Here is an 11,458-nt window from a genome sequence, read left to right as displayed (position 1 = left end):
TGAACTACTCATACTTGTACCAGAGGCATCAAGATAAGCATGCAGGTGTTAACCTCAAAGTGCAGTTTACTAAACCTCAGGCAACAAATTAATTTACCAAGAGACACAACAAATAATGGAGGTGAATCATCAGCACTAGCAGCAGCAGAGGAGCTGCCAGTCCTGTTGTAAGAAGCATTAATAGCAACAACTGTACTAATCCCGTGGAAATTTCACAACCAAAAACAGGAGCAGCGACGCGCTCGTGCAGTAAATTAAAATGTAATTTTGCTGTCACAGTACTGCAAAGATTTCTCACTGTCATTACGAATCCAGCACAGCTACACTGTGTTGCAAAAAAATGACATTAATTCCTCTATATCTTTGGATCAAAGCGATCTTGCGCATGCTTCAAAATATACCCATTATTGTCTCACAGGACAAATCGCAATATGTGAAACACAACAAAAGTCCAAGGAGCAAGAACAAAGAAAAAAGTATTGACCAAATCATCAGTCTGTTTGAGCACCAACATGTTTACATAGATTACCTCATAGGATTGTGTAAATGTGATAGAGTCACTTTACAGGCTGACATTTACCTAAAACTCCAATCAATCTGATGTGTCAGTGGTTAAGAAATCATTTCCCGGACAACAAGAGCTCAGGAATTAGCACAGAACTGCAGGGAAACACGAAACGATCATTGACAGAGCTCAGTCTATGTCAGGCTCATGGAAACTTAATCGATGAAGCTGTACATAATCTGAATTGCACCAAATGTCAAACTAAGAAGAGTTTGTCTTGAGTAAATGTTGTTGAGTTCAGCTTCCCTCCTTACTCCCATCAGGGGAATACGCCGAAGCTAAATGGAGACTGAACAACACCCACCCCACCTCCACACCACAGAGCTGCTGGGACTGGAGTATCACATACAAGAGCACTTGACTTAAGCTTTTTATAATGCATGGACTCAAATTAAGGACTGTGCCACTAATCACTGAGTTGCTCGGGATAAGGCCTTTGAGAATTTTAAAAGCACAATGAGTAAAGAGCATAAAAGTTAAGGGGCAATTCGACATATTACTACACGTCAAAGTCTGTTAAATGTATCTTTAGAATGTCTGCTGAATAAAATTTGCATATGTTTTGTGTTTCCAGCGGAAATCTGGTCAACAGCTTCCTTCTCTGCATCCTAATTGAGGATAAGAGCTCCTGTAGAGGTTCCATTAGAATACTTTTATGTTTTCTGTGCTACACACAAGCGTTAAAGTGGGCTTGAACGATGTAGGAAAGGTAGAATAATGGCTAAAACTGTGGAATGAGTTCATTTTTCATGTGTTACTGCCTGGAGGTGCTCAATAATAAGAAAGTAATGTCATCCCACAGTCTCACTTACAGCCTCAATCTATCTTTCTCTTCCCAATTCTTGTAATTTGTTCACAGTACAGGTGTCAGTTTTGGATGACCCTTCTTTTTTTTTTTTTCTCCTGTCCTGTTTGGTTCTTTTGCCATCAGAATTGTTGTCTAAAGGCAAAGAAAGATGCCCAACGGATTTACTTTACCAAATAGACCATCCCGGCCTTGCCGTAATGGTCTATTTGATTCACCTTTGCTTTTATTGTTTATTTTATTTTCACTTGCTACACACGGGACAGACTTGACTGGGGGAAAGAAAGAGGGAAAGAAAAACAGTGGGGAAGAGGAACAGTGATAAAGGGCAAAACCCCCCAAAAGCAAACAAAACAAACAGACAAAAAATACATATATCAATCACCTGGATCACCTGTTGAGAAAGAGAAAAAAAGCAAAAAAACAGCAATCATCGCGATGATCTATGTGAATATAACAGTAAATACTAAATATTGAATATTATTGTGCCACACGTTGGATGGACAGCGCACAGTGTGCTTTGAGGTAGGAGCCAAAAAGGGTGTAGTTTGTGTGTGTGAGCACCCGTGTGTACACCTGTGAGCATGGACGCGCTTGTTTTTAAAAGGTTCCTTCATGTAATGATCTGCTAGAGGGTGTGGGGGGGCCACAGCCCCGTCCTCCGGGGCATGAAGCAGGTATGGAGGAGATCAAAACTCCAGACATCCAGAGGCCCCCAGAACACAAGAGACCATGGAAGACCAACAGAGGGGCAGCCGCGCCACTGTCCCAGAAAGAGCTGAGGAGAGTCCCAGATGAGGGCTCACTCAGCAGCCACGGAGCAGAAGCCAGGGGGAGTTGCAGTGACGCGCCCGTGAGCTCTGCCGGCAGCCAGCCGTGCCTGAGTGACCAAGCCCCAGGCCGAGAGGCCGGGGGCACCCCACCTCCGAAGTGGCCTGAGCGAGCCCCAGGCTCCAGGCCCCGACAAGCAGCCACCAGGAGTGAGCTGGTGGGTACCTGGACGCCCATCCCCGGACACCAAGAACCACCAACGCACCGATGTCTGAGGGCGTCTGCCACTGGCAGGGGGAGTGGTGGGGGGAGATAGGCCTCCATACCTTGGAGGGCCTGAGGTGTCCCCAGAGAGGTGGCGTCCCAACCTGACATATAGACACAGACATACAGGCACACACAGATACAAACATCCATTCCCACCCTCATGCTCTCATATGCAATTACTCAACACTCACCCAACGTGGAGACAGACATAAAGAGACGCTGTACTCACAATCACACTCCCCAAGCGTACTCTATGCCCCAGGTCTAGGTACCCCATGCCCCTGGAGGGGGAAACTCCACCCAGACCCAGGTAGTGCTCACCCGAGCCCAGACTTCTCAAGACACAAGACAATAGACACACAGGCTGAGTTCTTCCTCCACCTCTCCTATATCTCCCACACCTGCAGAGTGAGTTCTTGGAGAGAGGAGACCTCCTACAAGACGTAACAGCCTCCCCCACCAGTTGAAGAGCCCCCCAGGTGGCTTGATGCACTGGCGGCACCCCGTGCCAAGGCTGAGCCCCCATACACCCATACACCCACAGCCCCGGCGACACACCAACCAGGACCCAAGCCCCCAAGGCCCAGCCAGGGCCCCAGCAACCTGTTAGGTTACATTAGAGACAGCAGACATCAGTTTAAGCTGATTCACTCACCAAATTCTACCTTTTATTCCAGCTTAAAACTGTCTAGGTGTTTGAAATAAGCTGTGATAGTTTATGTAACATCTGCTTTTATCTTGTTGAATTGAGCTGGGTGAATCTACAAAGAATAATAGCACATATCAACTGATAACTTTGTCCGTACACAAAAAAGCAAACCCACTGGAGTTTACAACACCCCGTATAAAAAAAAATTTAAAAATGCATTTAAGTATTAAGTTTAAGTGGGTCTCTGTGCATCTCCACCTTATCTTAGGCTTCCCCAGCCTGTCAAATGGCTATACTGTAAATGGTTCAAAGCTGAAATTATTTAAAGTATAGAAAGGAATCTTGTGATTCCCACGTTCATACTTTCAGCATGTTTAAACTGAACCATTTTATTTACCAGGGTGTCCGACTAGAACTGGACCATTTTTGACACAAGAGAAAGAAAATAGTACTGACAGTTCAAATTAAGAGCAATGAAAGTATTTCATATGCATTTTGTACATGTGCATGTGTTGGGAATATTTGATTTAAACTTTTCTGTGAAGTTTCTGAAACAGCAAAGAGATTTTTGGAGTCTTTCTATAGTTTTTAGGGAACAAAATGGGGAATTATCTGTTTTATTTCAGTCTGTGCACAAAGGACCTTAGTTGAATAACAGCATGCCAAGCCTTTTCTCATGACGTTAGCGATGTTAATGGTGAAACAATATTTGTACTCAGTCAATTAAGATAGTGAGTCAGACAAAAGAAATCAGACAAATAGAAAAAGAAGCATCTCTTATAAAACACAAACAACCGAGATGATTGTTGCATTTAAAAATATGAACCACACTCATACATTCATCAATAAAAAAATAAAATCAACCGAACAAAATTTCAAAATGTAATATTATTAAAGTCGTCGGCATTTAAAAAGCTGCGTGCTGCAAGAAGAATGAGGCTCTTCAAAGTGAGCGACGCAGCAGTAGGTATGGCTGATGCATCTGCGTTATGTAACCTTAACAGCGGGGAGATTGCATGTGCATGTAAGTATGTGAGCCCACATGTCACACATGAATCAAGGCAGAGAGAAATTTCGTAATTAAATTTGGGGGAAAAGGTACCCGTCTACTGCATCACAGCTGGAACAGCTGGCCCATTACACATGAAATAACTGCCTTCTTACTGTATGTGCGTGTGCATGACTGACACAGACCATCAACGCTGTGTGAGATCACACCTTCCTACACACAAATTTAAAGTGATGCTTAACATTCCAAATAATTTGCTGCAACTGCTATTACAAATTAAAACACACCATATTTGCCTTTATTTGACAGCTGACTGTATACACTTGACATCGTAGTTAACCACTTTAACTATTTGGTCATTAAGCACCCCTTCACAAATGTAATGCTGATTAATTTTTGAGAGTGGCACTAAAAGCTACGTTACACAAACACAAAATAAAACATAACCAAGAGTTTATAAACCCGGCAGCATGCCTGTTGAAAATGCTAACTGAAGTAATGAAGTGAAGTCATCAGCTGCAGGAAGACAGCAGAGGAGGTATCAGACACTACACCACATGCAAGTGTCTCTTAAATCTTTTTATACCACATAATATAGTACTGTGCAAAAGTCTTAAAGTCTCGAGCCACCCTTCATTTCTTTATATTTTGCTAGCAGATAGACAGACAGATAGATAGATAGATAGATAGATAGATAGATAGATAGATAGATAGATAGATAGATAGATAGATAGATAGATAGATAGATAGATAGATAGATAGATAGATAGATAGATAGATAGATAGATAGATAGATAGATAGATAGCTAGCTTGGTTAGCCTGTGGGACTCCGGAGGCAGCCGACAGGTATCAACAGGCCAAGTGGAATGCGGCTCGGGCAGTGGCTGAAGCAAAAACTCGGGTGTGGGAGGAGTTCGGAGAGGCCATGGAAAAAGACTTTCGGGCTGCCTCGAAGAGATTCTGGCAAACCGTCAGACGTCTCAGGAGGGGAAAGCGGTGCTCTACCTGCACTGTGTATAGTGCTGGCGGAGCGCTGCTGACGTCGACTGAGAAAATTGTCAGGCGGTGGAAGGAATACTTTGAGGACCTCCTTAATCCCACTGACACGTCTTCCGAGGAGGAAGCAGAGTCTGGGGATGAGGGGAATGACCCGCCAATTTCCGGGGGCGAGGTCACTGAGGCAGTTAAACAACTCCTTGGTGGCAGAGCCCCTGGTGTTGATGAGGTCCGCCCCGAGTTCCTGAAGGCTCTGGACGTTGTAGGGCTGTCCTGGTTGACACGCCTCTGCAATGTTGCGTGGAGATCAGGGGCAGTACCTGTGGACTGGCAGACCGGGGTGGTGGTCCCCATCTTCAAGAAAGGGGACCGGAGGGTGTGTTCCAACTACAGGGGGATCACACTCCTCAGCCTCCCTGGGAAAGTCTATGCCAGGGTGCTGGAAAGGAGAGTTTGTCCGTTAGTCGAACCTCGGATACAGGAGGAACAATGCGGTTTTCATCCTGGTCGCGGAACACTGGACCAGCTCTTTATCCTCTCCAGGATACTTGAGGGTGCATGGGAGTTTGCCCAACCAGTCTACATGTGTTTTGTGGACTTGGAGAAGGCATTCGACCGTGTCCCTCGGGGTGTCCTGTGGGAGGTGTTGCGGGAATATGGGGTGTCTGGCCCATTGCTACGGGCCATTCGATCCCTATACAACCGTTGCAAGAGCTTGGTTCGCATTGCCGGCAATAAGTCGGACTCGTTCCCGGTGGGTGATGGGCTCCGCCAGGGCTGCCCTTTGTCTCCGGTTCTGTTCATAATTTTTATGGACAGGATTTCTAGGCGCAGCCAAGTGGCGGAGGGCTTTCGCTTTGGTGGCCTCAGAATCTCATCTCTGATTTTTGCAGATGATGTGGTTCTGTTGGCTTCATCGGGTGAGGGCCTCCAGCTCGCACTGGAGCGGTTCGCAGCCGAGTGTGAAGCAGCGGGAATGAGGATCAGCACCTCCAAATCTGAGGCCATGGTTCTCAGCCGGAAAAGGGTGGAGTGCCCACTCCGGGTCGGGGATGAGTTCCTGCCCCAAGTGGAGGAGTTCAAGTATCTCGGGGTCTTGTTCGCGAGTGATGGGAGAAGGGAGCCGGAGCTCGACAGACGGATTGGGGCTGCAGCTGCAGTAATGCGGACGCTGCACCGGTCCGTCGTGGTGAAGAGGGAGCTGAGTGTAAAAGCGAAGCTCTCGATTTACCGGTCGATCTACGTCCCTACCCTCACCTATGGCCACGAGCTGTGGGTAGTGACCGAAAGAACGAGATCGCGGATACAAGCGGCAGAAATGAGCTTCCTCCGAAGGGTGGCTGGCCTCTCCCTTAGAGATAGGGTGAGAAGTTCGGCCATCCGGGAGGGGCTCAGAGTAGAGCAGCTGCTGCTCCACATCAAAAGGAGCCAGCTGAGGTGGTTCGGGCATCTGACAAGGATGCCCCCTGGGCGCCTCCTGGGTGAGGTGTTCCAGGCATGTCCCACCGGGAGGAGGCCCCGGGGCAGACCCAGGACACGCTGGAGAGATTATATCTCTCGGCTGGCCTGGGAACGCCTTGGTATTCCCCCGGATAAGCTGGAGGAGGTGGCTGGGGAGAGGGAGGTCTGGGCCTCTTTGCTTAGGCTGCTGCCCCCGCGACCCGGCCCCGGACAAAGCGGATGAAAATGGATAGATAGATAGATAGATAGATAGATAGATAGATAGATAGATAGATAGATAGATAGATAGATAGATAGATAGATAGATAGATAGATAGATAGATAGATTTCTGCATCTGTTAATATAAATGTCCTCTAATGATGAGAAGCTGCTGTAAATGATCTGTTGGGCAAATGTTACCACATGTTTTCGACCTCAAAGCAGTTGCTGTACCACACAATTACAGCAGATGTTGTAGTGTAGTTATACTTTATCAAACTGGTCTTGAGCAATAGTTCTCTAGGTGTTTTGAAGGTCTCTCAAAGTCTTTGTTTGGATATGGGCTGGTTTTTCATTCAATATCAGTCCAGTTCTTGTACCTGACCATTTTCATTGGTATGCTTTTTTGTTTGTTCAGCTACTGAACATTAGCCCATGAATCATTCAAGCATAAAAATGGCTCCCAACTCCTTTGAGTCTAGGCATAACAAACAACTTCAGAGAACCAATTTAAAGCCAGGTCCTTAAGAAAAAATGAAGCAAAGACCTGACACAGGACCTCTGTGTTTGCTTTATATACTGCATTTACATTTATATTTGCACATTTCAATAAATCCCTCCTATTTTCCATTTGGGTAAAGAAATGATGGGTGGCCCAAGACTTTCTGCACAGCACCGTGTATGCTGTGGTTGTCTGAGTGAAAAAGAGAGAGAAGAAGAGAGAGAAGAAGAGACTGCAGGCAGGGTGGGGTTATCATTAATCTCTGGCTCTCTTTCACAGTGTGCCTTTTGTCCTGACTTCTTCCCCTCACCCCAACCAATCACAGCACATGGTTGTCCCTCCCTGAGCCTGGTTTTGAGGGAGTTTTCTTCCTGTCAAATGGGAATTTTTCCTTTCCACTGTCGCCAAGTGCTTGATGATAAGGGGTCTTTTGACTGTTGGGGTTTTATACCTTACAGTATAAAGTGTGTTGAGGCAACTGTTGTTGTGATAAAACTGAACTGAACAGAGATGAGTGTCAAGGGTGATTAATGACAGCAGCAAGAGTGAAAGGGAAGGTTTACATGATGGTATGATCTATGGATCAGAGTTGAAGATGTTAAGACTTTCATTGAGGGTAACCAGGATGGACAGGACTAGAAATGAGTACATCAGAGGGATAACTTAGGTTGAACACTTTTAGACAGACTAAGAGAGACAAAACTGAGATGATTTGGACATGTACAGAGGGGGAATAGTGGATGTATTGGAGAAAGGATGTTGAATATGGAGCCACCGGGCAGGAGGAACAGAGGAAGACCTCAGAGAAGAGTCATGGATGTAGTGAATGCAGAGGGTTGGTGTGACAGAGGAGGGATAGGGTTAGACGGGGCAAAGAAGCCAAAAGAAGACTGTGTGTTGACCATCCATCCACCCCGACCTCCTCAATTTATTACATTTCCCACCTGACTTTGTACTACAGGCAAAAATAATCCTTTTAGCTCCTGGTAAATGTAAAACATACTGTTTTGGGCATTTGTTGAACTTACTAATACCACTGTCACCCCAGAACAACAGAAGGGTGATGACTCTGCTTATTTGCTATGACCTAATAATAGAATTTAGCTTTTCTCTGTTGATACTTTGTGAGGACTTTTTTTCTTTACATTTCTTTCTTAAATTTGCTTTTTTTACTCTGCTGAAATGACTCATGAAGCATAACAGCAAGTATGTGAGCTTTGGAAATCCATGTCTTTATGCATAGAAGCTACTTAGTCTTATTATGCAAGCAAAATGATTAATAACAAGACAAGAGAAAGATTGTATCTTAAGAAATTATAGCTTTGGTGATCACCGGATGCAGGCCAAAGATGAAGAGTTACAATTATGTGTAAAATAAAGTTTCACAAGACTCTGCAGTCCCTTACTGTTTCCACAGGAAGCAGCCAGGTGCTGACAATCAAATACACTTGATTAAGTCATCATCATTAACTGATCATCACCTCTATAAAAGCAGAAGTTTTGGCAGTTTGCACATCTGGAGGATTCAGATGTGTTTTAACATAATGCCACAATCTTCCCAGGAGTGAATGTCCCAACAAACTCATCCAATTTGTTGTGTATATGAGAACACAGCATGTCTGTAGGATACTGAGCTTCAAAAAGTCTTCATATGACTGTGTGAACGATTGTAGTGGAGTGAAGGTGGATGAGTTTAAATACTTGGCCATCCAAAGCAACGGAGAGTGAAAAAGAGAGAGAAGAAGAGACTGCAGGCAGGGTGGGGTTATCATTAATCTCTGGCTCTCTTTCTCAGTGTGTCTTTTGTCCTGACTTCTTCCCCTCACCCCAACCAATCACAGCACATGGTTGTCCCTCCCTGAGCCTGGTTTTGAGGGAGTTTTCTTCCTGTCAAATGGGAATTTTTCCTTTCCTTTCCAAGGTTGGACCGTGGAATGGTAAGAGAAACTGCAAAAAACCCAAGAACTACATCTCACACTCTAAAGGCCTCAGTTAGCATGTTAAAGGTTAAATGTTCATGACAGTGCAATTAGAAAAAGACTTAAAAAAAAAAGAGTTGTTTGGAAAGGTTACCATGAGAAAGCTTCATCTCTCTGCTAAAGAAAGAAAGAACCAGTGAGAAGATGTTAAGAGAGCAGTGCATAAACAAATGCTTGCAAACCTCTATGAACTGAAGCAGTGCTGTAAAGAAGAGTGTTCCAAAATTCCTCCACAACGATGTGAGAGACTGATAAAGTCATACAAAAAACGATTACTTCATACTGTTGCTGCTAAAGGTGATTCTACATGTTCTACGTGCATGTTTCTGCACACACTGACGCGAAAAATGTTCCTTTTCACATCAATGTGTGCAGAGCTGCTAATAATACAAACAAATGCTGAGGAAATTAACTGCTTTAATTATCTATTTTGATAGTGTGTAGTGGTTAAACCAGTAATCTGACTTTAAGATAAACTAAACAGTAAAGTTTAGTTTAGGCAGCACGGTGGCACGGTGGTTAGCACTGTTGCCGCACAGCAAGAAGGTCCTGAGTTCAATTCCAACATCAGGCCGGGGTCTTTCTGTGTGGAGTTTGCATGTTTTCCCCGTGTTTGTGTGGGTTCCCTCCGGGTACTCCGGCTTCCTCCCACCGTCCAAAGACATGCAGCTTGTGGGGATAGGTTAATTGGAAAAGCCAAATTGCCATTAGGTGTGAATGTGCGAGTGAATGTGAGCGCGAATGCTTGTCTGTCCCTGTGTGTTAGCCCTGCGACAGACTGGCGACCTGTCCAGGGTGTACTCCGCCTCTCGCCCTATGACAGCTGGGAAAGGCTCCAGCGCCCCCCGCGACCCTGAAAAGGATACGCGGAAGCGAATGGATGGATAAACAGTAAAGTGGATAATGAATGGATGGTGAAGCGTTTTCATATCTTCATTTGAATTATTGCTAAAGTAATAATTTCTTACCGCAGCATCACTGACAGGATTCTCAGAGCTCGTTTAAGCCACAACAAAGAGTCCAAGTGACACGTTTATGTCCACTGACATGCAGCTTTGGTTCACCACACGCACCCGCACTGCCCTTTTCACTCAGCGTCAAAGCTGTTCATTCTATGAATAAGAAGAGTGAGCTATTTTCATCTGACGCCCCAGTGTGGCTCTCAAGTCACCCATGTTAACAGTAATTTGGACCGACAGGTGCGTGGTTATGTGTATGCGTGCGTGTGTCAGATAGCCTTGGTGTGGCACAGTGGGGTCCTAACCTCCAGCTGCTCACTGTGACAACAGCCTGTCCGACCGCATCACCCTTTCACATTCACACACCGACACACGCACATGTTCTCTGCCTCCGTTTTCTTCCATCTTTAAAAAGCTGCCACTCTAGCTTTTGTAATTCAAAGGTGGGTCCATATTTGATGCCAGCCGCGCCAAAAAACAAACAAACAAACAAAGAAAAAACTGAAGAGTGTGATGAAAATCTCCTTTTAGCTAGCTAGGTAGCATGCTAACAAACTAGCATACCTGCTAACAGAAAAGTAGGTTTTTAGCTTTTCTATGGATTACTTTCATTGCTTTAACAACCTGATTAGTGGGTTTAAGTAAAGATAAGCAGCTGTTGCGGTCTACTCACCACAAGTTGGTGAACATAGCGGAGCATTCAGTGCAGAGATGTCAAACTCATCTTACATGCAGCACTGAAGCATCTGAGCCCTGAGACGTCAAAATATGAGAATGGAAAAAAGATAAATGAAAGAAGTCTGTCAACACAGCTCTTTTAGCTTGAACACCAAGAAATAAAAAATGTAAAACTACAGAAAGTTCTGGTAGTTCATTTCCCTGAATGTGCTATAATTATAAAACAGAAAGTTTCTGTTCATTGATGGGAAATGTTCTGTTTTTTTTTACTGTCCTAAAAAAACAGAATTGAGTTTTCTTAGATTAAATGTAGTTATTGTCCCTGTGTATGGATAAATCATTTTTCAATACCAAACAGATGTTTGCAGCAGCCTAAACACTGAATTAAGTATTTATAGTAGGTGTTATATTAGTGGTAACTACATCAATGCTAGATCTTTTCCGCAGGAAAACGATGTTCGTGCTACGTAATCCCTCCCTAGTCAGAGTGTGCAGACAGATAAAAAGCCCTGATGTCTTCCTGATTAGAAAGGTATACTAACGCTAATGAAGCTCTCTCTGTTTGGGTTGCACAGAGATAGTTGAAATGAGGGCAAATCAGTGCTAAATGTAGTGAA

This window comes from Copadichromis virginalis, linkage group LG3 (assembly GCF_057382275.1).
Source record: "Copadichromis virginalis isolate Kocher_CV1m ecotype Utaka linkage group LG3, C_Virginalis_male_GT1.1, whole genome shotgun sequence".
Lineage (NCBI taxonomy): Eukaryota > Metazoa > Chordata > Actinopteri > Cichliformes > Cichlidae > Copadichromis > Copadichromis virginalis.
This window is presented reverse-complemented; position numbering follows the sequence as displayed.